This window comes from Heptranchias perlo, unplaced genomic scaffold, assembly GCF_035084215.1.
Source record: "Heptranchias perlo isolate sHepPer1 unplaced genomic scaffold, sHepPer1.hap1 HAP1_SCAFFOLD_52, whole genome shotgun sequence".
Lineage (NCBI taxonomy): Eukaryota > Metazoa > Chordata > Chondrichthyes > Hexanchiformes > Hexanchidae > Heptranchias > Heptranchias perlo.
The window spans coordinates 5,473,478-5,500,048 of record NW_027139537.1 but is presented as its reverse complement, the minus strand read 5'-3'; the positions used below and the strand labels follow the sequence as shown (position 1 = coordinate 5,500,048).

Genomic DNA, 26,571 nt, shown 5'->3' with positions numbered 1-26,571 from the left:
CGAAAGAAATCCATCATTTTACTCTTCAGTATATCGGGCAGTTTTATACTGTTGTGGCTGATACGGGTTGTATTTTTCATTTATCTGCGAATTGCAGACATTTGGTCTTATTACTCCACCGCTGACCCTGGTTATATCACACAACAGACAGCAGGAATGCTGCAGCTTCTCAGTTCCTGCACAAACACGTGTATTTATGTCCTGACCCAGACGAAATTCAGAGAGGAGCTGAAGAACGCGGTGAAATACCCAATAAATCTAATTGTTAAATTAGTGAAATCATAGAAAGAGCTGAAGGGTTTCAAGCACTAGAACTGAATCCCATTTCATACTCCATCCCCTACACTTCCCAGGGGACGGAAAGTACATTTTATATTAGCAGCTCAGAGCCATTAAATGATCTGAAATATGGTTCTGATGTTATATTTTATTGAAAATCTGACCAATTGAGGCAGGATTTATTCTGCAGACGACACATGCATTTTGCTCGAAATGGCGGCACTAAAGAGCCGAGCTGGACTTCAACTAAATGGTGATCCAGCAAAATGTGCAAAGCTGGGAGTCAAAGTAGCTGCTTTGGGCCAGATCAGAATGGGTGCAGGGGGAGAGAGGGAGAGAGAGGGGGAGAGGGGGAGGGAGAGAAGGAGCGAGAGAGAGAAATTCATAGAGTTTGAGAAAGAGGGAGAGAGATTGAGAGAGGCCGAAATACAGAGAGGGAGAGAGAGAGGGGAGAGTGACTGACATAGAGTCAGAGAGGAACTTACTGCGATAAAGAGTGTGAGAGAGCGAGATAGTGATATAAAGAGCGAGGGAGAGACAGAAAGTGAGAGCGAGAAAGAGAGAGAGAGAGGCAAAGAGTGACACAGGGAGAGCGTGAGAGAGATCAGAGAGAAAGACAGGGAGATATTGGGACAGAGAGAGTAAGAAAGGCAGAAAGACAAGGAGGGAGACAGAGAAAGACAGAAGGAGAGAGAGATGGAGAGAGGAGTGGACAGAGTCAGAGAACACAGGGCAAAATAAATATAATGATTAAATAGCGCAGAAAATTAAAACAGGTTCTCATAAAGGCGAGAGGGTCTGTGACAAAGAGAGAGAGAGATGGAAACAAAGAGGGGTAGAGACAGAGGTACACAGAGCTGGAGATAAATAAAGTGAGTTTGTTTGACAGGAGAGAAAAAATAAAGAGAGAAAGAAAGTGAAAGAAAGCATATATATATATATATGCATATAATGAGAGAGAGCAAGCAGACATGGATGGAACGAGAGAGAGAGACTGACAACGAATTACAAATTGATGGAAGTAGAAGTGGAAATAACAAGATAGAATAGCACACAGAAAATAAATAGAGACAAACGACATAAACAGATAACAGACATATTGAAAGACGGACAAAAACAAACTGTGTCATCAGCCTGGAGTGTGTGAGAGTGCTGACCAGCAGAACAGCAGCAGATGTAGCAGGCCAGACAGTTCATGTTTGTTCTGGGGTAACACTCGAGTGGATTTAATTTTGACATTTCTAAAGTTGATGCCTGGAGGCTGCACAATAAAATCACTCAGTCTTGTGTACCTGACCCTGACCATTACTTACTGCAGGAGTTTCCCAGCTGCTCTGTGCAGTAAACATTCATCTGATGAACGAAAACCTGAGATTGAATCGGCTTCAGCATGTCTGAAGGAAAAGGACGATTAAAAGGTGGAAGCGCTGTTGAAAGATTGTTAATGACACATTGTAAAAAGATCACACAGCCGAGGATAGATCACCATAGCAACAAGAACGATTCCAGGGGGGCGAGAGGTCGTTTGAACTACTGCCGAATTAACTTGGTTACGTTGTGGACACTGAGAGAAAACAAGCGAACTGTCAATCAATCGTGGGTTGTATTTGTCGGAACCTGTTGTTGAGAAGCCATTGTCCCAGAGGTGTGATTCTCTGTAAAAACTGTCTTAAAAAGCTGGGCAGTTGTTGAGTGGAGAGAGACACAGATCCACCATAACTGCTCCAAGCTCACCTTTCGCTTCCTGACAGCACCACCTCACCTTGAATCTTCCTGACTGCTCGCTACCTCCCAGCTTGATGCCTCGATGCAGGTTTACAGATTGCCTGTGAAGAAGATGACCTGTCTACTAGAGAAAGTCACGCTACACTACAACGGTATCCATCAAAATACCTGGAATCTTCCCGGCAAGTCTAAAACTTTCGTTATGGGCTTAGTCTAAGATAAACATTTGATTTCCAAACGGTTATGCATTTTTAGAATTGAGAATGTGTTGTTTAATTTTTGCGAAAGCAATTCTAAATCGGGCATAAAACCAAGATGAAGTTTAAATTCTAATGTCATTTTTTTCTGTTGAATGAATAATAAATACTTGTTTTCTCTGTAAAGCCATGGTTTGTGCCTGAAGTTTGTTTAGGATAAAGAGCTCATTAAGTTAAATGTAAAACTAAACCTTGTGGAGATAAAAAGGCATTGCTCCAAATTAAAGTGTAAAATCACTTTCCATCTTTTTGCTCCTCCATCTGTACCATGTGTAACTTTCCCAGTGAGCTGCTGAATTCTGTGACAAATAATATGTATTTTACCCCTTCTGCAGTGTTAATAAACTGGACAGGCTCCCGCAGCACTCTCTTGCTCTGTTACTGTTACACATGCAGTTATTCTTTCAGATTAAAGAAAAAATATGAATAATGGAGAAATGAATTAAATCCCAGATCAGAACTACATTCAGATTGAGTCCAATTTTACTCTGATTTGTTGAATAGAAGCTAGAATTACATTCTCTACAAAAAATGGCTAATTGGACCTTTCCTCCGAATGTCTGGTCTATCCTTTTCTGTAACCATTAGGTCCAAATAACCAAATGTGAATCCATTTTTTTGCAGAAGTTCACATTTTGATGTTTAATTCCCTCACTGCACCGCTGTCTTTATGTTGAACACCAGCTAGTGTTAGTCTCACTCAGTTTGTATTTTTAACTGGAGTGCAACAGTGATTTTACAGGAAAAGCAAATTATCCCTCTCTGTGTCTCTCATCACAACAAGCTTCACCTTGCCCCTCAGTAAGATGGCCGCCTTTCGGGTGCTATTTTGTTTCAGGTTCATGGCGTTGAAGTTGTTGTTCATCGATTCACATTTTGATAGCAGGCACGGTGCAAGAGGAGTCCATTCAGCCCACCCTGCCTGTGCCAGCTCCTTGAAAGCATGATCCAATTATTCCCATTTCCCTTTCTGCTTTCCCCCCACAGCCCTCATGGATGCTTGTAATAGTAGTTTTGATAATACACACACATATATATATATATATATATACATATGCATAAAATTTGCTGTTGTAGGGGGTGGACATATGAGGAGAGGTTGAGTAGATTGGGACTCTACTCATTGGAGTTCAGAAGAATGAGAGGCGATCTTATTGAAACATATAAAATTGTGAAGGGTCTTGATCGGGTGGATGCGGTAAGGATGTTCCCAAGGATGGGTGAAACTAGAACTAGGGGGCATAATCCTAGAATAAGGGGCTGCTCTTTCAAAACTGAGATGAGGAGAAACTTCTTCACTCAGAGGGTAGTAGGTCTGTGGAATTTGCTGCCCCAGGAAGCTGTGGAAGCTACATCATTAAATAAATTTAAAACAGAAATAGACAGTTTCCTAGAAGTAAAGGGAATTAGGGCTTACGGGGATCGGGCAGGAAATTGGACATGAAGCTGAGTTCGGATCGGTCAATGCCCTGTGGGTGGCGGAGAGGGCCCAGGGGCTATGTGGCCGGGTCCTGCTCCGACTTCTTGTGTTCTTTAGATTTGTGGTTGGGATCAGATCAGCCATGATCTTATTGAATGGCGGAGCAGGCTCGAGGGGCCGATTGGCCTACTCCTGCTCCAATTTCTTATGTTCTTATGTTCTTAAATGAATGTTGCTGAGCGATTGTCCCTGTAACTGAGTGAGGGATCTTGCTGTATATTGGGTTTTTTAAAAATTGCTTTGGCTCTTTTATATGTCATGAATTTATTTGAAATCTTTGGCTGATTGGAAAAAGCCACAAACTGTAAGTTGATCACAAACTGCTGGCATTTTGTCCACTGCAAATTAAAACAAGAGAAAAGAGCAAAGGTAAAGTTCGTTCACCTTTGCAAACTGCAACATAAAGGGCGAAGTAGCAAAAAATGCCCAGGGTTTTTGTCCCCTGCTCCAGGAACAGAAGTGAAAATGAGCACAGGGGCAATTTGAATCTTGCAGCGAACATTAACCAAGGACAGGCAGACAGACCAGCACCTTTTAGGGGAGGGGGTGGGTGAGGGATTGAGTGGCAAAGCAGGAGAGAAAACCCTGCAAACTTGTATTAGAGAGAGAGAGAAGCAACATGTGCTCTTCAGTCTGCCCGAGTGTCTTTCTGTTTCTCTCTGTCCCAGCTTTTCACTCTTTTCTTCAGATTCTCTGCTTTGTAACTTGGGATTTTTTTTTGTCCGTGGTGTTTGCTGAGAGATGGCCTGCCTGTGTAATGGAATGAGTGAGTGACTGAGTGTGAATGTGTGTGTGTGAGTGAGTGTGAGGGAGCTCTGAGCTCTTGCTGTGCTTTTTTATTCGCTTGCTTTGTTTTTAATCCATTTTTAAAAATCAATTAAAGGATTTTTTAGTGGAATTGCTGTAACATGAAGATGTGGAAAGAGAATTTTTGGGAGGAGGAGGATTCCTTGGACAAGAAGCTTTCTCTCCACAGGGGACTGATCGAGGCCTTCACCACAGGCTCACGTGAATTGTGTCTGGGTCACTGTGGGATCACTGGGAGCACTGTGGGATCATGGGTTGCTATGGGATCACTGGGATACTGCAGGTTCACTGGGACATTGTGGGATGAATGCGACACTGTGGGATCAGTGGGACATTGTGGGATCAGTGGGACATTGTGGGATCAGTGGGACATTGTGGGATCAGTGGGACATTGTGGGATCAGTGGGACATTGTGGGATCAGTGGGCCACTGTGGGATCAGTGGGACATTGTGGGATCAGTGGGACATTGTGGGATCAGTGGGACATTGTGGGATCAGTGGGACATTGTGGGATCAGTGGGACATTGTGGGATCATTGGCTTCCTGTGGCATCACTGGGACACTGGCGGCCATGTTGTTTAAGATGGCCGCCTTAATGGCCACCATTTTGTTTCAGCTTCATGGGGTCACAGGAGAAACTACTTTACCCATTCTAAGTAATATAGAAATATTATATATGTACATATATATATATATATATATGGACATGTAGAAATATTATATATATATGTATATAGACATGTTATTTTATACACGCAAGTTGTTGTATATAAAGACAGTCTCAAACGTTTACACAAATGCAGTGAACTGGGATACTGGGACCTCTGGGTGCACTGTGGGATCACTGGGATCAATTAGGGAGCATTGTGGCATTATCAGTGGGTGTGCAGCTGGATCACCGGGTCACTCTGTGTTCACTTTGGGATCACTGGGTGCACTAGATCGCTGGGACACTGTGGATCAATGGGACACTATCACTGGGTGCAGTGTGGATCACTGGGACACTGTGGATCAATGGGACACTATCACTGGGTGCAGTGTGGAATCACTTAGTCACACTGTGGGGACTCGATGGGATACTTATTTACCCAGTTGGGCCGAATGGCCTGTTTCTGTGCCGTGCTGTATTCTATGTAATATATATATATAAAGATATGTACGGGGTTAAATTCGATAACCCCCGAATCCGGGCGCGATGGTCGATAAACCTCCACGTGATTAACCTGCACCCGGTCGTTGAGATGCAGACAGTCCGTGAGATTGGTGCTGCCTGGTGATTTATCGGATTCCTGCGAGCAGTCAGGCCTGGCTGTGCTGTTCAGCGGCTTCTCACCAGCAGGGGGGCCCCCGATATTGCGTGAGTGGTTTGCACCTCTGAAAGGCAGGCTGCACCTCTCAACGGCAGCCTGAATTCACAAAGTCAAACATTTGATTCAGATACAAACCTCCGGGGTCATTTCTCCTCGTACAGTTTTGATTGGCAGCTTCTTTTGAATTAAACAGACCATTGATTAAAATGACTGGCTCCCAGTCACTGTTTTGATGGCATTTATCAGCCTGTCTTTTTCAAACTGGTGAGTCTGTTTGGAATCTCTGAGAATGTTAATCAAGTCGACAGTTTCCATAGTCTGTGAGAAAAAGACAACAAAGTACCAGGATGTTCGAAAGTTCGGGCACAGTTTCGTATAGTATTTTGAATTATTTATTATTTTTTATTTTCCAATAATGATCTGGTTGAGCTTTACAGTAAAACTGTTGTCTTACTGCTACTATTCTGTTTATTCTCTTACTGTTTCATCAATTTGTTTGGCAGTTAAAGTCTAAAACAAGCTCCAGTGTAGTGTGAATCTGTCACGCTCTGAAGAGCAGGAACTATTCGGCACTGGATAGAACGAGTGGGCTGAGATAATCTGAAGGGGTTTCACTGTTCATTACCTGGAGCCCTTCAAATGTTACATTGATATCAGGACAAGCGGAAACACTGAGACATTGAGAGTGAAGCCTCACCTCACAGAGGAGCTGCTTTTTCAAGCTAAGAAATACTGCTGATTTTAAATCAGCAAAATTTCACTTCATTAAAGTAGACAAAAAGGCAAATATATCTGAACTGTCTCCATTATCTGAAAAACACGGATATTTTACTGATCGGGTAATAATGGTCTTGTTCAAACTGTACAAAATAAAAATCAATTGTGATCTTTTTAAAATAATGAACTGATTTAAAGCATTCTCCAACCAAACAAAAGTACCAAGCATTCCCAGGACAATGAGAGATTATGTGAGTGGGCAAAACTGTGGCAAATGGAGTTCAATGTCGGGAAATGTGAGGTCATCCACTTCGGATCTAAGAAAGATAGATCAGAGTGTTTTCTAAATAGTGAGGAGCTCGAAACTGTGGGGGAGCAGAGAGATTTAGGGGTCCAAGTGCAGAGATGATTAAAAGCTAGTGGACATTTGCAAAAATAATTAACAAGGCTAATAGAATGTCGGCCTTTATTTCAAGAGGGCTGGAATATAAAGGGGTGGAAGTTATGTTCCAGCTGTACAGAGCTCTGGTTAGACCCCATCTGGAGGGCTGCATTCAGTTCTGGGCACTGACCCTCAGGAAGGATATATTGGCCTTGGAAGGGCTGCAGCACAGATGCAACAGAATGATAATGGGTCTAAAAGCGTTAAATTATGAGGACAGGTTGAATTATCAAGGCTAGTATTCCCCTGAATATAGAAGATTAAGGTGTGATTGAATTGAGGTGTTTAAGATGATGAAAGGAGTTGATAGGGTAGATAGAGAGAAACTACTTCCTCTGTTGGGGGAGTCTAGAACAAAGGGGCATAACCTTAAAATTAGAGCTCGGCCGCCCAGGGGTGATGGTAGGAAGTTCTTCTTCACAAAAGGGTAGTGGAAATCTGGAATTCTCTCCCACAAAAGTCTGTTGAGGCTGGGGTCAATCCGAAATTTCAAAACGGAGATTGATAGACTTTTGTTCCGCAAGGTTATTGAGGATCAAGGAACCAAGGCAGGTAGTTGGAGTTAAGATACAGATCAGCCATGATCTAATTGAATGGCAGAACAGGTTGAGGAGCTGAATTGTCCACTCCTGTTCCTGTGTAACAGGCTCGTGTGGCTGAATGGACTCCTCTTGTTCCTATGTAACATGCTCGAGGGGCTGAATGGACTCATCTTGTTCCTATGTAACATGCGTGAGGGGCTGAAAGGCGTCCAGATCCTGTATAACAGTCTAGAAGGACTGAATGGCCTCCTTCTGTTCCATTGCAACAAGCTCGAGGGGCTTAATGGCCGAGTCCTATTCCAGTGTAATAGGCTCGAGGTGCTGAATGGCCTTCAGTTCCCGTATAACATGCTCGAGGGGCTGAATGGCCTGCTGCTGTTCCTATGCAACAGGCTTGAGGGGCTGATTGGCCTCCAGGTCTGGTGTAATGGGCTCGGGGCTGAATGGCCTCCTCCTGTTGATATCTGACAGGCCTGAATGGTTGGTTGGCGTCTAGTTCCTGTATAACAGGCTCGAAGGGCTGAATAGCCTCCTCCTGTTCCTATGTCATAGGCTTGAGGGTCTGTCTGGCCTCCAGTTCCGTTGTAATGGGCTCGAGGGGCTGGATGGCCTTCAGTTCCCGTTAACACGCTCGAGGGGCAGAGTGGCCTCCTCCTGTTCCTATGTAACAGGATTGAGGGGCTGATTGGCCACCAGATCTGGTGCAAGGTGCTCCAGGGGCTGAATGGCCTCCTCCTTTTGCTACCTGACAGGGTTGAACGGTTGATTGGTGTCTAGTTCTTGTATAACAGGCTCGAAGGGCTGAATGGCCTTCAGTTCCTGTATAACAGGCTCGATGGGCTGAATGGCCTCTTCTTGATTCTATGTAACAGGCTTGAGGGGATGATCGGCCTTCAGTAACGATGAAACGGGCTTGATGGGCTGTATGGCCTCCTCCTTTCCCTGTGCAGCAGCCGTGAAGGACTTGCCGCCATTTTGTCCAAGATGGCCGCCGTACTGACAGCCATTTTGTCCAAGATGTCCCGCCAACTTGCCACCATTTTGTCTAAAAATTAGAGCCGGACCTTTCAGGAGCAAGATTAGAAAACATTTCTACACACAAAGGGTCGTAGAAGTTTGAAACTCTCTTCTACAAACGGCAATTGATACTAGCTCAATTGCTAAATTTAGATCTGAGATAGATAGCTTTTTGGCAATGAAAGGTATTAAGGGATATGGGCCAAAGGCGGGTTTATGGAGTTAGATCACAGATCAGCCATGATCTTCTCAAACGGCGGAGCAGGAACGAGGAGCTGAATGGCCTACTCCTGTCCCCATGTTCCTATGATATTATTTATATGGAATTCCGGCAGGCATTTGATAAGGTTCCACACATGAGACTATTGGCAAAAATGAAAACACATGGATCTTGAGGCAATGTATTGACATGGGTAGAGAATTGGTTCGGAGATGGGAGACAGAGAGTAGGGATAATGGGTACATACTCCAATTGGCAGGATGCGACTAGTGGTGTCCCCCAGGGATCTGTAACTGGGGTCTCAGTTTGTCACCATATTTATCAATGACTTAGATGAAGGAACAGAGAGTTGTATATCCAAGTTTGCTGATGACACTAAGTTGGGTGGTACAGTAAGTAGTGTGGATGCGAGTGAAAAGTTGCAAAGGGACATTGATAGATTAAGTGAGTGGGAGAAACTATGGCAGATGGAGTTCAATGTGTGGTAATCCACTTTGGACCGATGGTCAGGGTATTTACCAAATGGTAAGAAGCTCGGAACTGTGGAGAAGCAGAGAGAATTAAAGGTTCATTTACATAAATCAGTAAAAGCTAACGGACGGGTCCAAAAATAATTTAAAAGGCTAACGGAGCGTTAGCCTTTATCTCAGGGGGCTGGAATATCAAGAAGTGGAAGTTATGTTCCAGTTATATAAAGCTCTGGTTGGACTGCGTCTGGAGTAACTGCGTTCAGTTTTGGACACTGCACCTCAGGAAGGATAGATTGGCCTTGGAGGGGTTGCAGAGCAGATTCACCAGAATGTTACCGGGGCTAAAAAGGTTGAATTATGAGGACAGGCTGCATAGATTGGGCTCGTCTTCCCTCGAGTATCGAAGATTGAGGGGCGGTCTGAGCGAGGTGTTTAACATGTTCAAATTATTCGATAGAATAGAGAGAGAGAATCAATTTCCTCTGGGGAATCAAGAACGAGGGGGACATAATCTTAAAATTCGAACCATGCTATTCAGGTTCGAAATCAGGAAGCACTTTTTTACACAAAGGGCAGTAGAAGTCTGGAACTCTGTCCCCCAAAAGGCTGTGGATGCTGGGGGTCAATTGAAGCTTTCAAGACTGAGATCGATAGATTTTTGTTGGGTAAGGGTATCGAGGGATAGCGAGCAAAGGCGGATAAATTGATTTGAGGTTCAGATCATCTCTGATCTAATTGAAGGGCGGAACAGGTTCAATGGGCTGAATGGCCTCCTCCTGTTCCCAATGGAAATGTTGAGAAAATGCTTTGTTGAGGCTGTGACGTCAGGGTCAACCCCTGTCCAAACAAGACAGGCCACATTTGGGAGTTTAATAACTTTGAAATGAACATTTTTCTTTTGTGACTTGTGCAACTTCGATCAAGTGAATAGTTATGAATGAGAATCAATACAGTCATTCTAACTTCTGGCTGGTAACCAGATCAGAGGTTTCCGTAGTGTAGTGGTTATCACGTTCGCCTCACACGCGAAAGGTCCCCGGTTCAATCCCGGGCGGGAACATTATTTTGGGGCAGATTTTTCTGTCCTCTGTGAAAGAGCCTGTTTTGTTCAGTTCGACACAAATTCGTGGTCTCACGAGCACTGAACATTTTAAACGGAGCCCTTCAAAATACAGTGTGTGAAATGAGAAGGAATAAAAAGTTCATCGCACAAAAGACATTATTAAACTTTTCCAACATCCCTCAGTGGCCTTTCATTCTGCAAAATAACGTTATCGGTTAATTAATGGTGAATAACAAAAATATTGTTTTTTTTTTCTTCCATGCGATTAATATAACAAGTGTTCAAAAGTTGCTCTTCTGGCTGGAAATCGCACCCCGGCCGCAGTGGTAAAAGCGGCGAATCTTAACCACTGGACCACCAGCGAGTTTTACTTACAGCATTATCAGATTTAACGAGGATTTCCATTTCTCTGTGATTCAGCTTTTAATCCTTTTTGGCTACTGATTGCGAATATTCCCGTCATTAAATAGGAATAAAGTACAATAGGCTCAGGAAAACCCGGGGAGGTGGCATCCCGCTCACCGAGCCTTTCCAGCATCATTTATATCACCAAGCACTCGAGTGAATGAACCTTTCTCCGGGGGGGTCTCAATGTGGAAAGGGTGGCGAGGCAAAGTGCTATTTATCCGTCAGGATGGCCGAGCGGTCTAAGGCACTGCTTTCAGGTCGCAGTCTCCTTCCCACTTCCGACATTGGTTACTTTAACTCCTATTTTATTTCTTGCTTGAGCTGCAGTTGATTTTTCGGCCCAGTTGATTTGCTCTTCCCGCAATAACCAACCCGGTCTCGATCCACGGCACGTTTTGACGCCCACCGGCTCATCCCTAAACCAACCTTTAAACGAAAATATGCTTTAAACACAAGGTCGCAACTATGGAGAGAGCAGACACTTGGGGAAATGTACCATCGGAATTAGAGTAGGCCATTCAGCCCCTCGAGTCCGCTCCGCCATTTGATAAGATCATGGCTGAACTGTGATCGAACTCCATATACCTGCCTTTGGCCCTTATCCCTTCATACGTTCTTTTGGCAAAAAGCTATCGATCTCAGATTTAAAATTTGCAATTAAGCAAACATCAATTGCCGTTAGGGAAAGAGAGTTCCAAACTTGTTCCATCCTTTGTGTGTGGAAATGTTTTCAAATCTCACTCCTGAAAGATGTAGCTCTAATTTTTGGACTGTGCCCCCAAGTCCTAGAATCCCCAACCAGCGGAAATAGTTTCTCTCTATCCAGAAAATGTCAATGACACAGTCAATGAAAGGTGCAGTTCACGAAGGCGACTCACCAGCACCTTCTCAAGAGCAATTAGGGATGGGCAATAAATGCTGACCTTGCCATTGACACCCACATCCCATGAATGAAGACAAAAAATGTCGCCTGCATGGCCGAGTAATTTCCTGCTGCTAAACGACGGGAGGAATGAAACCGTCGGCTTCAGTCCTTTGAACGAACTGTATACACTTGCCGTCGAGCTCAATCCCCACTTGGTCCTCTGCCCCGAATATCCACTGCATCAGAAAATCCTCCACAACATAGAATCACAGCATGGAAACATCATAGAAGGAGGCCATTCGGCCCATCGTGCCTGCGCCAACTCTTTGAAAGAGCTATCCAATTAGACCCGCTCCCCTTCCCTTTCCCCATAGCCCTGCAAAATTTTCCCCTTCAAGTATTTATCCAGTTCCCCTTTGAATGTTATTATTGAATCTGTTTCCACCAACCTTTCAGGCAGTGCATTCCAGATCATGACAACTCGCTGCGTAATAACATTCTCCTCATCTCACCTCTGTTGCCAATTACCTTTAATCTGTGTCCTCTGGTTACCATTCTTTCTGGCACTGGAAATAGTTTCTCCTGATTTATTCTATCAAAACCGTTCATGATTTTGAAGACCCCTGTTAAATCTCCCCTTAACCGTCTCTGCTCTAAGGAGAACAACCCCAGCTTCTCCAGTCTCTCCACCTCACTGCAATCCCTCATCCCTGGAACCATTCTAGTAAATCACCTCTGCACCCTCTCCAAGGCCTTGACATCCTTCCTAAAGTGTGGTGGGCAGAATTGTGTGATGGCCAGCTGGGGTCTAACCAGTGATTTATAAAGGTTCAGCATAAGTTCCTTGCTTTTGTACTCTATGCCTCTATTAATAAAGTCAACGATTCCGAATACGTTTTCGTTTACAATCTCTTCAACTTGTCCTGCCACCTTCAAAGATTTGTGTACGTATACCCTCAGGTCTCTCTGTTCCTGCACCCCCTTTAAAATTGCACCATTTATTTTAAAGAGCTGGCCAACGCACGATGGGCCGAATGGACTCCTGCGATTCCATGATTCCATGTTTTTGATTACACCTCTATGAAGCGCTTTGGGACATCCCCCAGAAGTGGGAGTCAGCAGTTCACTTTCTCCCTTAACACTTCCATCTGACCTGGGCTGGACTAAATAGATGTTTTCGTGGTGTAATGGTTATCATGTTGGCGTCACACGCGAAAAACTCCCGGTTTAATCCCGGGACAGAAACAATTTGCTGGAACTTGCTCCTCACAAACCTCCAGGCACGAGCTTTCTCTCGTGTAAATTGGGCTGCAATCCTTTCACATTCAACAACGGCTGCACCAGATTCCTCGTCTCATCACCACTGAACACTTTGAAGCAGACTCCAAAAATAAAGTGCGTAAAATGAGAAGGGATGAAAGTCAGAGAAGTTCGCGTCGTTTCGACATTTACTCGGCAAACTTGTTAGCATTTCGTTCAGTGTGAACCAGAAAGTTGTGGGTTTATTAATGGTAATTGAAAGAATCATCTAAGAGACTTGTATAATTTTGCGTAATTCAGTGAACTGTTTTGTAAAAACAAATGCGCTGACCGGGAATCAAACCCGGGCCATAGTGCTGAAAGCGCCGAATTCTAACCACTCGATAACCATAAACCCGACTTATACATTGTCAACAGATGGTTATAAATATATTGGGCTGCAGCCGTGTTAGATTGAAAATATATTTCTGATTTGTAAGATGTAAATGCATTTCATGACTGCTGCTTACAAATCTATTTAGATATATCTTTTAGTTATTCCTTTTTTGTGGGGTATATATTGTAAATGTATTTTCTGGATATTTATTTCTCTATGTCTTACTTTTCATTACACACAAATACATAACACAGATACACAGAGATATAATGATAACCACCAAGCAGTTACACCCAAATGTATTTATAAGTGTCACAGGTGCAATCATATATATTTATAACAAGATATATCATATTGTAAAAATAATCAAAATAAATTTATAAATGGCACACATAACTTAAACACTCAATTTATAAAGAAGCATGACATCCATTTATACACATCCATAGTTTAAATTTTCACACCGTCCTGTTAGCAGTCCTGAACAAAGTCCAAACACCGAAAGTCTCAGCGTTTTTTCAGATGCTGCCCGTCCTGTTATGTATTTTGAGCAGTTCCTTTCCTGTGATGTGATGATTCTGGGTTCCGGGTGTGTGTCATTGGATTTGCTGCAGTCATGCTGCCGCGGACAGGTGAAGGCTGCTTCTGAGGCTGCCTGATACCCGGTGGGAGTGGGCGGGGATTTGGAAATCTGAAATAAATGAAATGGTGCATGAGAAACTTTCATAAAGGTAAATAACCCGATCGCTACCATCAGACCTCGTAGCGCAACGTTCGCGCGTCTGAATCTAAATCAGAAAGCTGCGTATTTAAATCACGGCGGGGGTCGCATTTGGTTTTAGCGCTGGTAGAATTCTGAATAATTCCGGAATTCATATTGCATTCCCTTTTTCACAATAAACAGAACCCTGCTCTGAATTCTGCCTCACTAGTTCCCCAGTGTCAGGGAGAGAAGCGTCTGATTCACTCATTTATTTATTGCACGAAACATACACAAACACACTTATGAATTCAAAATCAGCCTGCAGCTCCACACGCACAGAGATAAACGCAGTCAGATAGACAGGGAAAAACCGGGAAAAAGACAAACCGGTTTGTCACAGAATTGCCTGTACCTCCACGGTCGAATGTCAGGGCTTTTGTTGTTCGCTTTCGTTCCACACCCTGGAATTCAGGAGAATCTGGTACATGGTTTGTTGGATAAGGAACGGGCGCGATGGCCCGAATGGCCTGCTTCTGAGCTGTATCCTTCGAAGATTCTGAACTCAGCCCCTGGGAGGGGAGGCCGGTTCATGTGGAAAAAGATCCGGATGAGAATGATCTGATTCATAAAGGGGAGGGAAATTAGGGAGCTCCTTCGGAACATTAATTACTTGAAAATGAAGACATTTTCCAGAGTATCTTGTTTGGTTTTGATGAATGAAATGTTTGTAAAAAGGCATCCGTGGAGAAGGATTGTGAGCTTTTAGGACTAGAGGGGAAATGAGGAGATTTTTTTTCACACAGAGGGTTGTTCCGATCTGGTAGCCACTCCCTGAAAGGGTGGTGGAAGCAGCTTTCATAGGAACTTTCAAAAGGCAATTGGACAGGTACTTGAAGAGAACTGATTTGCAAGGTTACGGGGAAAAGGCTGGGTTTTTTGGACTAAATTGGACAGCTCTTTCAAAGAGTAGGCACGGCAACACGGCCGAATGGCCTCCTTCTGTGCTGTAATAGTCTATGATTCTGGTCCATGATTTTAGTGTGGGACAGGAGAGATGTTGTTTAAAGAGAAGTAAAAATGTCCCAATCAGAGCAGAGAGAGGTGACTGGTCAGTTCCCCTCTACCCAGTATAAGTCAGCAGCGGTTACCAGTTCGCTTTACACGCGAACGGCCCTGCTTTCGATCCTGGGCGGACAATTTAAGTTGCAATTGCTGTTTACAATCTATATTAATGACTTAGATGAGGGGACCGAGTGCAATGTATCTAAGTTTGCTGATGATACAAAGGTCGGTTGGAAAGTAAGCCGTGAGGAGGACGCAAAGCGAGGTGGACAGGTTAAGTGATTGGGTAAGAAGGTGGCAGTTGGAGGATAAAGTGGGAAAATGTGAAATTGTCCACTTTGGTAGGAAGAATAGAAAAGCAGAATATTTTTTAAAAGGTGAGAGTCCAATAAATGTCGGTATTCAGAGGGAGTTTGGTGAACTTGTAAACAAATCACAGAAAGTTAACATGCAGGAACAGCAATCAATTAGGAAGAAAAATGGTATGTTCGCCTTTTTGAAAGGAGGTTGGAGTATAAGAGTAAGGAAGTCTTGCTGCAATTAAATAGGGCTTTGGTGAGAACACACCTGGAGTACTTTGATGTCGTCTACATGGATTTTAGCAAGGCTTTTACAAGGTCCCAAATGACAGACTGGTCAAAAAAGCTGCGATTGCACTAGAGAGGGTACAGAGGAGATTTACGAGGAGGTTGCCATGGCTGGAGAATTTTGGCTGTGAGGAAAGATTGGATAGTCAGGGGTTGTTTTCTTTGGAACAGAGGAGGCTGAGTGGTGATTTAATTGAGGTGTACAAAATTATGAAGGGCCCAGACAGAGTGGAGGCGAAGGACCTATTTACCTTAGCAGGGAGGTTAATAACTTGGAGGCATAGATTTTAAATGATTGGTGGAAGGATTTAAGGGGAGCTGAGGAGAATTTTTTTCACCCAGAGGGTGGTAGGGGTCTGGAACTCACTGCCTGACTGGGTGGTCGAGGCAGAATCCCTCGTGACATTTAAAAAAATACTTGGATATGCACTTGAAGTGGCGTAACCTACAAGGTTAAAGACCGAGTGCTGGAAAGTGGCATTCGGCTGGGTAGCTCATTTCCGGCCGGTGCGGACAGGATGGGCCGAATGGCTTGCTTTTGTGCCGTAAGTTTGCTGTGATTCGACAAAATTGGCAATTCTTTTTTGTAACAGCATATTCCCAACCCAGGCCGCCGTGATGAAAACACCGAAGCCGAACGACGAGGCCAGCAGGGAAGGCATGTAAGAGTGTTAAATATATCAGGGAGTGTTTGCATTCGGTACAATTAATATTTCAGCTCCCAGTTACTGCAGATCAGGGATCAAAACCTGACATCAGCATCAGGACGCTCAGAATATTTTCTTTTTATTCGTTCATGGGATGTGGGCGTCGCTGGCGAGGCCGGCATTTATTGCCCATCCCAAAAAGCCCTTGAGAAGGTGGTGGTGAGCCGGCTTTTTAAACCGCTGCAGTCAGTGTGGCGAAGGATCTCCCACAGTGCAACTAACTAACAGACAAAGCACCGGTGGGCGCGCCGGTTGCAGGAGAGCTGGTTGTCGGTGATATCGATGCTTTGAGCGAGACCAGACCGTTTCCATGTTTCCACAAGCAATGTCCCATCTTTTATTTCTGGAAAAGTAACACTGATAGTGGACAATTGCATTTCTGTGGCTGCAACATGTAACTTTGGCTCGGTGACACGGTGCTTTAGTGTATCTTGCAAGCAAAGGACCAGACGGTCTCTGTGGCGCAATCGGTTAGCGCGTTCGGCTGTTAACCGAAAGGTTGGTGGTTCGAGCCCACCCAGGGACGAAAATTGCACCTTTTTCGTCCCACTTTTGGATTCATTGCCTCATTTTGATCGCACTGAAGCCGATGCCATGTTTCAATTCCTGATCAGCAGCAACTGGGAGCACTTTAAATGGCTCCGATCTCTTCATCTCATTTCAAGTTTTCTAATGTGTGATTTGGCTGCAAGAAAACACTCTGTGAACAATGTCATCTGAGCATGCCTGATTCGCCATAATTTACACTGCGGTCGGATATCAGGCACATGAAAAAAAAACAGTGAAATGTTTGTGTCGGCGCGATGCTCTGGGATTCCCTGCCTGACCAACGCCGCCGATCCTTCTCTGCAGCCTTCCGAAATACAGCGCAGTAAATGTATCCCTGTGAAATGAGCTCCTGGACAGTAATACGGGAAATTAGTTTGGCTGAGGGGTTATATCCCTATCACGAGGTTGGAGGTGTCAGGTTTCCGTAGTGTAGTGGTTATCACGTTCGCCTAACACGCGAAAAGTCCCTGGTTCGAAACCGGGCGGAAATATTTTGAAACGTTGTCCCCATTAAAAAGGATGAAATATTTAACGATTCACATTGGTGATGAAATGTGAACAAAGTCCATATCTCCAAGCCCTGTTAATGCAGTCCGCTGAGAGCAGGCGATGAATGCCAGCGTGATATTGGGGGTGAAGGCTGCTTCCAATGCTGTCTCATTCCCGGTGGGATCTGGCGGAGATTTGATAAGCCTCATCCATTCAACCAATATGTGAAACGGTGTTTGAGAAACATTCAAAAAATATAATAACATCCAGGAGCCTGTCTTCAGAGTGCGCGGCGCAAAGATCTGACTCCGGATTAAAAGGCTGGTGAACTTGCTTCTGCTTTCTGAAATGTACTTGTCCATCCTTCAGAGGTCATGGGAAATATGTTTTTTGCCTTTCGAAAAAAGACGCGAAAGTTAGAGACATGTTTTGTTTTCAACACGGCTGGTGAAATGGCCAGACGATCATAAATTCGCAGTCGCCTTTGAAACATTTAAAGGCGACTACCTAAAAATCACTTCGTGCAAATTTAAAATCACGGTTCCTATTTATTTCGGTCTGAAAGAAATAACGATAAACGTGTCAGTCAGTGCCCGCGGTGAGACGGTGATGAACTTGTTTGTTGCGAAGTTCACCGCTGGGCTAAAGTTGACGCCGTTTAAAGGACGCGAACCCACTCAATGTAAAGGATGAGCTCATAACCAACAGGTCCCGTCAATGTCAAACACCTCCTTTCTTGTTCAATAGAGGGAGCAGAGGCGTGTCCATCATCAGACGCCAGCAACTTTAAGAAATGGAACAGATAAAGGCATAGATGCAAGTTCCAAATCTTTTCAATGCAAAGTTATTTCACTTTATTTGAAGTGCCGTGAGGCTAAAAACGGGTCCGAGATGATTTGCGTTCACTCGTGACTTGTTTTCCAGTGTTTGTCCGTCAGGTTTGCAATTCAATTTGTATTGGATATTGAAGATATTTCAGGATGATTGCACAACATACCATGTGAAAAGCAACCATCTTGATAACTTCAATCATCACACACTCTACATCGACGCTGCAGAGGCCCCAGCACCCCTTTCAATATTGTTTTTCTCAACTCACAGTTTTCAAAAGGGAATTGGATAAACGCTTGGATCAAACTTTTTCAGGGTTATGGGGAAACAGCAGGCGAGTGGGACGAACTGGACAGCTCTTTCAGAGAGCTGGCACTGGCACGATGGGCTGAATGGCGCTATCTTATTCTATGATTCTATTAATAGATCAATTTCCGCCTTTCACTGAGCCTCCCTAAATGGAGCGCAGTAATCGTGTCCCTGTGAAATGAGCTCCTGAACAGTAATACGGAAATTAGCGTGGCTGAGCGGTTTGAAACTCTGGTTAGGCACCTAACAGGAAATTTCCTCTCTAAGATTGATTAGTTTATCAATTATCTCCCCCCTTTCGATCTTAAATGTCTTTACATATCTTTTTGATCTCTTCTTCTACTGTCATGCCCACAATACGAGTCTCCCTGGTAAATACTGAAGCAAAGTGATTATTTAATATTTCTGCCATTTCGCTGTCATTGCCTGTGAGTTTGTCGTGTGTCTCCCTTAGTGGCCCTATTATCATAGAATCATAGAATCATAGAATCATAGAAGTTACAACATGGAAACAGGCCCTTCGGCCCAACATGTCCATGTCGCCCAGTTTATACCACTAAGCTAGTCCCAATTGCCTGCACTTGGCCCATATCCCTCTATACCCATCTTACCCATGTAACTGTCCAAATGCTTTTTAAAAGACAAAATTGTACCCGCCTCTACTACTGCCTCTGGCAGCTCGTTCCAGACACTCACCACCCTTTGAGTGAAAAAATTGCCCCTCTGGACCCTTTTGTATCTCTCCCCTCTCACCTTAAATCTATGCCCCCTCGTTATAGACTCCCCTTAAGAGACATGTTTTGTTTTCAACACGGCTGGTGAAATGGCCAGACGATCATAAATTCGCAGTCGCCTTTGAAACATTTAAAGGCGACTACCTAAAAATCACTTCGTGCAAATATTCCTATCCTAAATTTTCTTTGGCTGTTGATGTGTCTCGAATACTTTGCTTTTTTTGATATTCCTTTTTTGCCTTTCCAATAGATCTTCAGACTTCTTTCCCAGTCTTATCACATTCCCCTCTCTCCTTTATTGGCTAGTGTGTGCCCTTTTCTTCAGTTTAAATTTTGCCCTTGTTTCTTTATTCATCCCTGGTGTGTCATTTCTGGCTAGTTTGTTCTTGCTTTTTAGTGGGATATATTTCTCCTGGACTCTATTTATCACCGTTTTAAATGTTTCCCACTGCTGTTCTATTTCTTTGTCCAGGTCATTAATATGTCAAACATATCACCGTTTGAAACTTCTCAAGTCACATTTCCATGAAAAAGCCAGTTGCTTTTGTGGGAGGAGCAAATCAACTTGGTCTAAAAATCAGCTGCAGCCCAATCCACAAATAAAATATTTTCACGACTTCGTAAAAATAAGCAATGTCAGAAGAGGGATTCGAACCCACGCCTACTGGAAGAGATTGCGACATGAACGCAGCGCCTTAGACCGCTCGGCCATCCTGACTACAAATTTAACGTTTCATTATGCATCAATTCTGCACCGTTGGCCAGTGAACGCAACATAAAAGTTTTAAATGATACTCGCCCAACGTGGGGCTCGAACCCACGACCCTGAGATTAAGAGTCTCATGCTCTACCGACTGAGCTAGCCGGGCCTGATGGTACATCACCGCCTTATCTATTATTGCAGCAAGCAGGAGAAAGACTCCATTTCAAATTATTGGAATCAATTCTGAGTGACAGGATCAACTGTCACTCCGAAAGGCACGGACGAATCAAGGACAGTCAGATGAGGGTAGCGCAATTGATGCAGTCGACATGGATTTTCGCAAGGCTTTTGAAAAATTCCCACATGGCAGATTGGTCAAAAAAGTAAAGGCCCATAGGATCCAAGGGAATGTGGCTTATTGGAGCCAAAATTGGCTCAGTGGCAGGAAGCAAAGGGTAATGGTCGACGGGTGTTTTTTGTGGCTGGAAGACTGTTTCCAGTTGGGTGCTGCAGGGCTCCGTACTTGGTCCTATGCTTTTTGTGGTATACATTAACAATTTGGACTTAAACGTCGGGGGCATGATTAAGAAATTTGCCGGTGACACAAAAATTGACCGTGTTGTTGATAGCGAGGAGGAAAACTGTAGACTGTGGGGGGTTCAGGCAATTTTCTGATAACAAAGCACTCAATCTATCTCTGAATGAATTTTGAACGAATACGTGTGTTTGACCCAGCACAGGCACGATGGGCCGAATGATCTGATCTTGTGGACTAACAGAATACGATGATACCAAGTGTTGTCAGACAGAAAAGCAACATATTCTAAATAAGAGCAGAGAGAGGAAACTAGTCTAACAGCATAACAGCACGGTGAGATATTGTATTTGAGAAGGATGAGGAGGGTTAGTATATCATGGTGGTAGTCACTTAGGGTATCATTTGTGACTTTGATAAGGACCATTTCATGCTGCGACAGTCTCTGGCACTGTGTGTGAGTGTGGGATTCATTCTGTATCTGTCAGTCTCTTGTACTGTGTGAGTGTGGGATTCATTCTGTATCTGTCAGTCTCTGATACTGTGTGTGAGTGTGGGATTCATTCTGTATCTGTCAGTCTCTGGTACTGTGTGAGTGTGGGATTTATTCTGTATCTGTCAGTCTCTGGTACTGTGTGTGAATGTGGGATTCATTCTGTATCTGTCAGACTCTGGTGCTGTGTGTGAGTGTGGGATTCATTCTGTATTTGTCAGTCTCTGGTACTGTGTGTGAGTGTGGGATTCATTCTGTATCTGTCAGTCTCTGGTACTGTGTGAGTGTGGGATTAATTCTGTATCTGTCAGTCTCTGGTACTGTGTGTGAGTGTGGGATTTATTCTGTATCTGTCATTCTCTGGTACTGTGTGTGAATGTGGGATTCATTCTGTATCTGTCAGACTCTGGTGCTGTGTGTGAGTGTGGGATTCATTCTGTATTTGTCAGTCTCTGGTACTGTGTGTGAGTGTGGGATTCATTCTGTATCTGTCAGTCTCTGGTACTGTGTGTGAGTGTGGGATTCATTCTGTATCTGTCAGTCTCTGGTACTGTGTGTGAGTGTGGGATTCATTCTGTATCTGTCAGTCTCTGGTACTGTGTGTGAGTGTGGGATTTATTCTGTATCTGTCAGTCTCTGGTACTGTGTGTGAATGTGGGATTCATTCTGTATCTTGTCACTCTCTGATACTGTGTGTGAGTTTGGAATTGATTCTGTATCTTGTCAGCAGTGTGTGTGAGAGTTTGTGATTAATTCTTTATATAAAACTGTGTGTTAGTGTGGGATTCTTTCGGTATCTGTCAGTCTCTGGTACTCCATGTGACTGTGGGACTCATTCTGTATATACAGTCTCAAGTACTGTATGTGTGAGTTGAATTCATCCTATATATGCAGTTACTCATACTGCATGTGATTGTGGGATTCATTCTGTATATACAGTCTCCAGTACTGTATGTGGGAGTTGAATTCATCCTATATATGCAGTTACTCATACTGCATGTTAGTGTGGGATTCATACTGTACCTGTCAGTCTCTGGCACTGTGTGTGAGTGTGGGATTAACTGTGTGTCTGTCAGTCTCTTGTACTGTATGTGAGTTTGGGATTCGTTCTGCATCTGTGAGAGTTGGAGTCATTCTGTGTCTGTGTGTCTCTGGTACTGTCTCTGAATGTGAGATTCATTCTGTATCTGTACGTAATTATTCTCTCAGATTAAATTATGGTGTTCAATATTGCAGCTTTTATATCTCAATGTTTAAATAGTTTTACTCCTTGTTTAATTGGTAAATATGGACATACTTTCGGATTTGATGCTGGAGGTTTTAACCAGATTATTTGTGCGCTTTTTGGAGTACTATTAAATCTCTATCTCTGTGAGTACTGTTGTGGATGATAATGTATCTTTAAAACTGATAAGGTGACATTTTTGAATTGGTATGTAATGTGTAGATCAGTCTGTAGAAATGGAATTGATACCGTATCTTTCAGTCTAATATTGTATGAAATTTTTGGACTGGTATGTAATGTGTATCTCAGTCTGCACTAATAGAATTGATACTCTATCTTTAAATCTCATTCTACGAGTTCATTCTGAACAGGTATCTAATTTGTCTCTCAGGTTTACTATCTTTCAATATTTCTCAATCTGATACTCTGCCTGAGTTTTGGACTTGTGTGCAATTTGTATCATATGATACACATTTCGAATGGATATTCCATGGATTAAAGTCATGTGTGTGAGAGTTCTGGGCTAGTATTCAATTTGAATCTCGGGGTACATTATTGGGATTCATTCTGTACCTTTGAATCGGGTACCATGTGTGATTTCTATCTGGTATTTAATTCGTAGCTAATGTTGCTCTATTGTGAGATTGACACAGTGCCTTTCACTCTGAGAGTGTGATTTTGGACTGGGATTTTTGTATCTACCTGTCAGCGGGACTGAGTTAGGGGGAAATGGAACAGTGTCTGCCTCACCTACTCTGCTTGACTGTTGGATTGAAAATGTGTCTCTGGAAATTGTGATCATTGTGGGACTGACTACTCCTGCTGTCTGAGACTGTGGAACTGATGACCTGTCTGTGTCTCTGTGCTCTGTGAGTGATAATATACTTACTGTGTGTGAGAAGGAGCTGGCTGTACTGTTCCTTCTGCCTCGGGTGGAGGAAGCATCACATTTATTCTGGATCGTTCAAGGGTTTGCCTGGAGAAAGAAAATGATCTCTTGTTACTCAGGAACAGGTGAGGTCGAAAATACAGAAGTGATCAGTTTAATATCTCTGTTAATGATCATTTTGAATATCCACAAATGAAATCCAGTGATACAAACAGTGTCAGTGTCTGACTCCACTGCAGTACTGCAGCACTCAGCTTCTGCATACCAGGTGTGTTGGGCTGTTTTACAACAATTTAATAACATCCAGACACGGCCCAACCCCTGCACCGATCCATGAATGGGACGACCCGATGTAGCAGGGACCTTTGTACAGGTCAGGTTTCTAATCCCCTCTCCCATGGGACTAACCGTTCAACGGAAACCAAACAGCCGCTGTTTAAAATGTGTCCTTGACACTTCTCACCTGATGCCTGCAATAGATGCTCTTTGTATAACTCCCCACATCCTTACTGTCCGGCTCTGTTTCCACTCTTCACTATCCAATAACAATAAACAGGGTGAGGCTGGAACTAAACCAGGACCATTCACTCCTGGTTTGGGGAGAGAAAGCAGCAATGATTTTAATAGCAGGTTCTTCCCATTCTCTCTCCCTTCCCCTGGACACACCCTGTACACACACAGTCCGAGAATGACCTCTCCCTTCCCCCCTCTCACTCCATGTTCCGGGACCATTTCCTGATCCACTCCGCCTCTTACAAACAGCCCCCGGACTCCCCCTGACCTTCCCCCGGACTCAATGCCGATGTCTGAGCCCATCTGCGGACACGGTCCCGAAGCGATGATCTGCTGTAACGAGGCTGCTCTTTGCTCCCTTCCCCCGGGGGCCGTGATCTCTCCATTCCCGGCTGTTTTAAACCATCTTCTTCCGCTCACTGAGGGAATGGCGCCCACAATTCCCAATCCAAAAATCGATGGAAACTTTCCCCAATTGGAATTTTTCCGAGTCTGAGCAAAGGAAGTGGGACTGGGGGAAAGGTCAGAGGGAATGGGGTCCACAGGCAGTGCAGGAACAGGAACCCGAATGGGAAACAGATGGGATTCCACCAGTGCCTAACGCTGGAATCCAAACTGACTTTACAATCTCCAACTATTAAAGTAGATGTTTCCATCCCTGCTGTTTCTCTAGGGGTCTTTTGATGGTAAAGAGCCTTTCAGAGATAAAGTGAGCGGCTGTGAAATCAGCCAATGGATTCTCTTCATTAATGGCCCCTATAATGTGTGACTGAGAGAGGATTTCTCAAACCAATCCTGGAGAAACATGGGAGGAAAGTGGGAGTCGGTGTATTTGCTGGGACCGTGTAGGGTTAATATCAGGCAGCAACAGTCGCAGATTAATTTAACCGGAGTGAAACTGTAGGTCACTGAGAGTAATATCGAACAGCCCTGAGCTGTAAAACTGCAGATAGTACAACAGGCATTAGAGGGTTAAATGTGACCCATTGTTTCTGTCCCTCTCTGTACTGTCCCTGAGTGTGGGATTAATAGTGTTTCTGATCCTTGTACAATATCAGTGAGAGATGTGATTGCATCTTCTGTCTCTCCAACGCGATCTTTCTGGATAAAATCGCACTTTCCCGGTCAGTCTGGAACTAATACTGTTAACGTCTGTCTGTCACTGTGTCTCACCGCTCTCTCTGTCTCTCTCACCGTGTCTGCCTCCCTCTCTCTCTCTGGTGCTGTATATGAAGGTGGATACTGTTATTGAGCGTGATTTGGACACAGATCGGAAGTGTAAGACTGATACTGTCTCTCTCTCTCTCTATTGCTGGACATGAAAGTGGGATACTGTCTGATATAAAATAGAGAGAATGAGATGTCCGGGCCGGGCCTCACTGTAACTGGGGATGTTTCGGCTCCAGTCCCAGTTCATGGTCATAATCCTTTCACAGATTCAGGTCGAGAGTCTCTGTGAGACGGTAACACTGGCGGAGAAACTCCGCGTCATAACTCAAACCCCAACAGATGAGATTCTCCAAATCAGCTGGAATAAGGTGTTTGTGAAACGCTGAACCCGTCTGGGAGGGGATGTGTGGGGAGATAGAACAGGGAAACAGACTGAAATGGAGGAGCCGAGTTGACTTGTTATTGAATGGACTGTATTTAGGCAGGAATATTAACGATTTCTCATTGTAACGGGGATTATTTGAAAGCTTCTGGTTTTTGGGAATCCTTGAATATGAAGCCCGGGTCTGTCAGGGTTTGTGCGGAGCGCTGAGGTTCGGTTCTATTGTCGATAAACGGTTTGAAACTGTCGGATGGAGAGAACTGGAGGTGGAGCTGGAAGATCAGAGGCCGCTCTCCGCTCTGTCACTCTGACTGTCTCCTCCCCTCCCGATTTCTCTGTTTAATCCCCCATATGGAACCAAAGCGGGTCGGTGGACTCTAAACACGGTTTACTCGTTAACAGGACGAGAGATGAGTAATGTTCCTGATCTCCTGGGCACCAGGCAATTCACTGTTATTTGTTTCTGTACAGAGTTACATTTCAGTGATTCCCCAGTGAGTTTGATGCGTTATGTAAATAATCCAACAAAATAGAACAGAAACGGAGCGAAGCGCTGAATTCCACAGATGTAGAAAGGTTAGTCGAGCAGTTCTGGTGATTCTTTACGAGCCCAGCATGGCAAGTAGTTTAAATAAATACAAGAAACCTGGTGATGTGTGGGCTGGGATCTATAAGTCACCGTTTAAAGTACCGGACTGTGGTCACTGCCCCGACTCCAGTCCCATTAATTCCTCATCTCGTCCACAACGAAACAAAAGCAGCTCAAAGCCACACTGGTAGCATGATATTCGCGTTTCCCTTCAGACAGTCACCAGTCCTTTCACAGATACAGAGGGTGGCTCTGAAAAGAGCCTTTACATCGAGTTACATTGAACCTACAGCACAGAAACAGGCCATTCTGCCCAACTAATCTATGCCAGCGTTTATGCTGCTGATGAGCCTCCTCCTTCCTTACTTCATCTAACCCTATCGGCATATCCTTCTATACCTTTCTCCCTCATGTGCTGATCTATCTTCCCCTTAAATGTCCCTATGTTATTTGCCTCAGATACAACCTCGTAGTTGCAAGTTCCACATTCTAACCACTCTCTGGGTAAAGCAATTTCTCCTGAATTCCCTATTTGATTTATTAGTGAATATTTTATATTTATTACCTGAAGTTTTGGACTCCCCACAAGTGTAAACATTTTCTCTACATCTATCCGAACAAACCCTATCATTATCTTAAAAACCTCGATCAGATCAACCCTCAGCCTTCTCTTTTCTTGTGAAACGAGACCCAGTCTGTTCAGCCTTTCCTGATAAGAATATCCTCTCATTTCTGGTATCATCCTTGTGAATCTTGTTTGCACCTTCTCCAATGCCCCTATGTCTATAATATGGAGACGAGACCTGTTCGCAGTATTCCAAGTCTGGTCTAAACAAGGTTATATACAAGTTTAACATGACTTC

The 26,571-nt window shown here is 43.9% G+C and overlaps 1 protein-coding gene and 4 non-coding genes across 5 annotated transcripts in view; 4 read left to right on the top strand and 1 right to left on the bottom strand.

The window, feature by feature from the left end:
• Positions 1–26,571, top strand: part of LOC137314523 (NACHT, LRR and PYD domains-containing protein 3-like) — a 374,540-nt gene that overhangs the window by 115,351 nt on the left and 232,618 nt on the right. The gene's annotated exons all lie outside the window — the stretch shown is intronic.
• Positions 10,254–10,326, top strand: trnav-cac (transfer RNA valine (anticodon CAC)). The gene has a single exon. It is a non-coding gene; the product is annotated as a tRNA-Val (tRNA).
• On the top strand, positions 16,750–16,823 carry trnan-guu (transfer RNA asparagine (anticodon GUU)). Its single transcript has one exon. It is a non-coding gene; the product is annotated as a tRNA-Asn (tRNA).
• Positions 17,265–17,337, top strand: trnav-aac (transfer RNA valine (anticodon AAC)). Its single transcript has one exon. It is a non-coding gene; the product is annotated as a tRNA-Val (tRNA).
• On the bottom strand, positions 20,006–20,078 carry trnak-cuu (transfer RNA lysine (anticodon CUU)). The gene has a single exon. It is a non-coding gene; the product is annotated as a tRNA-Lys (tRNA).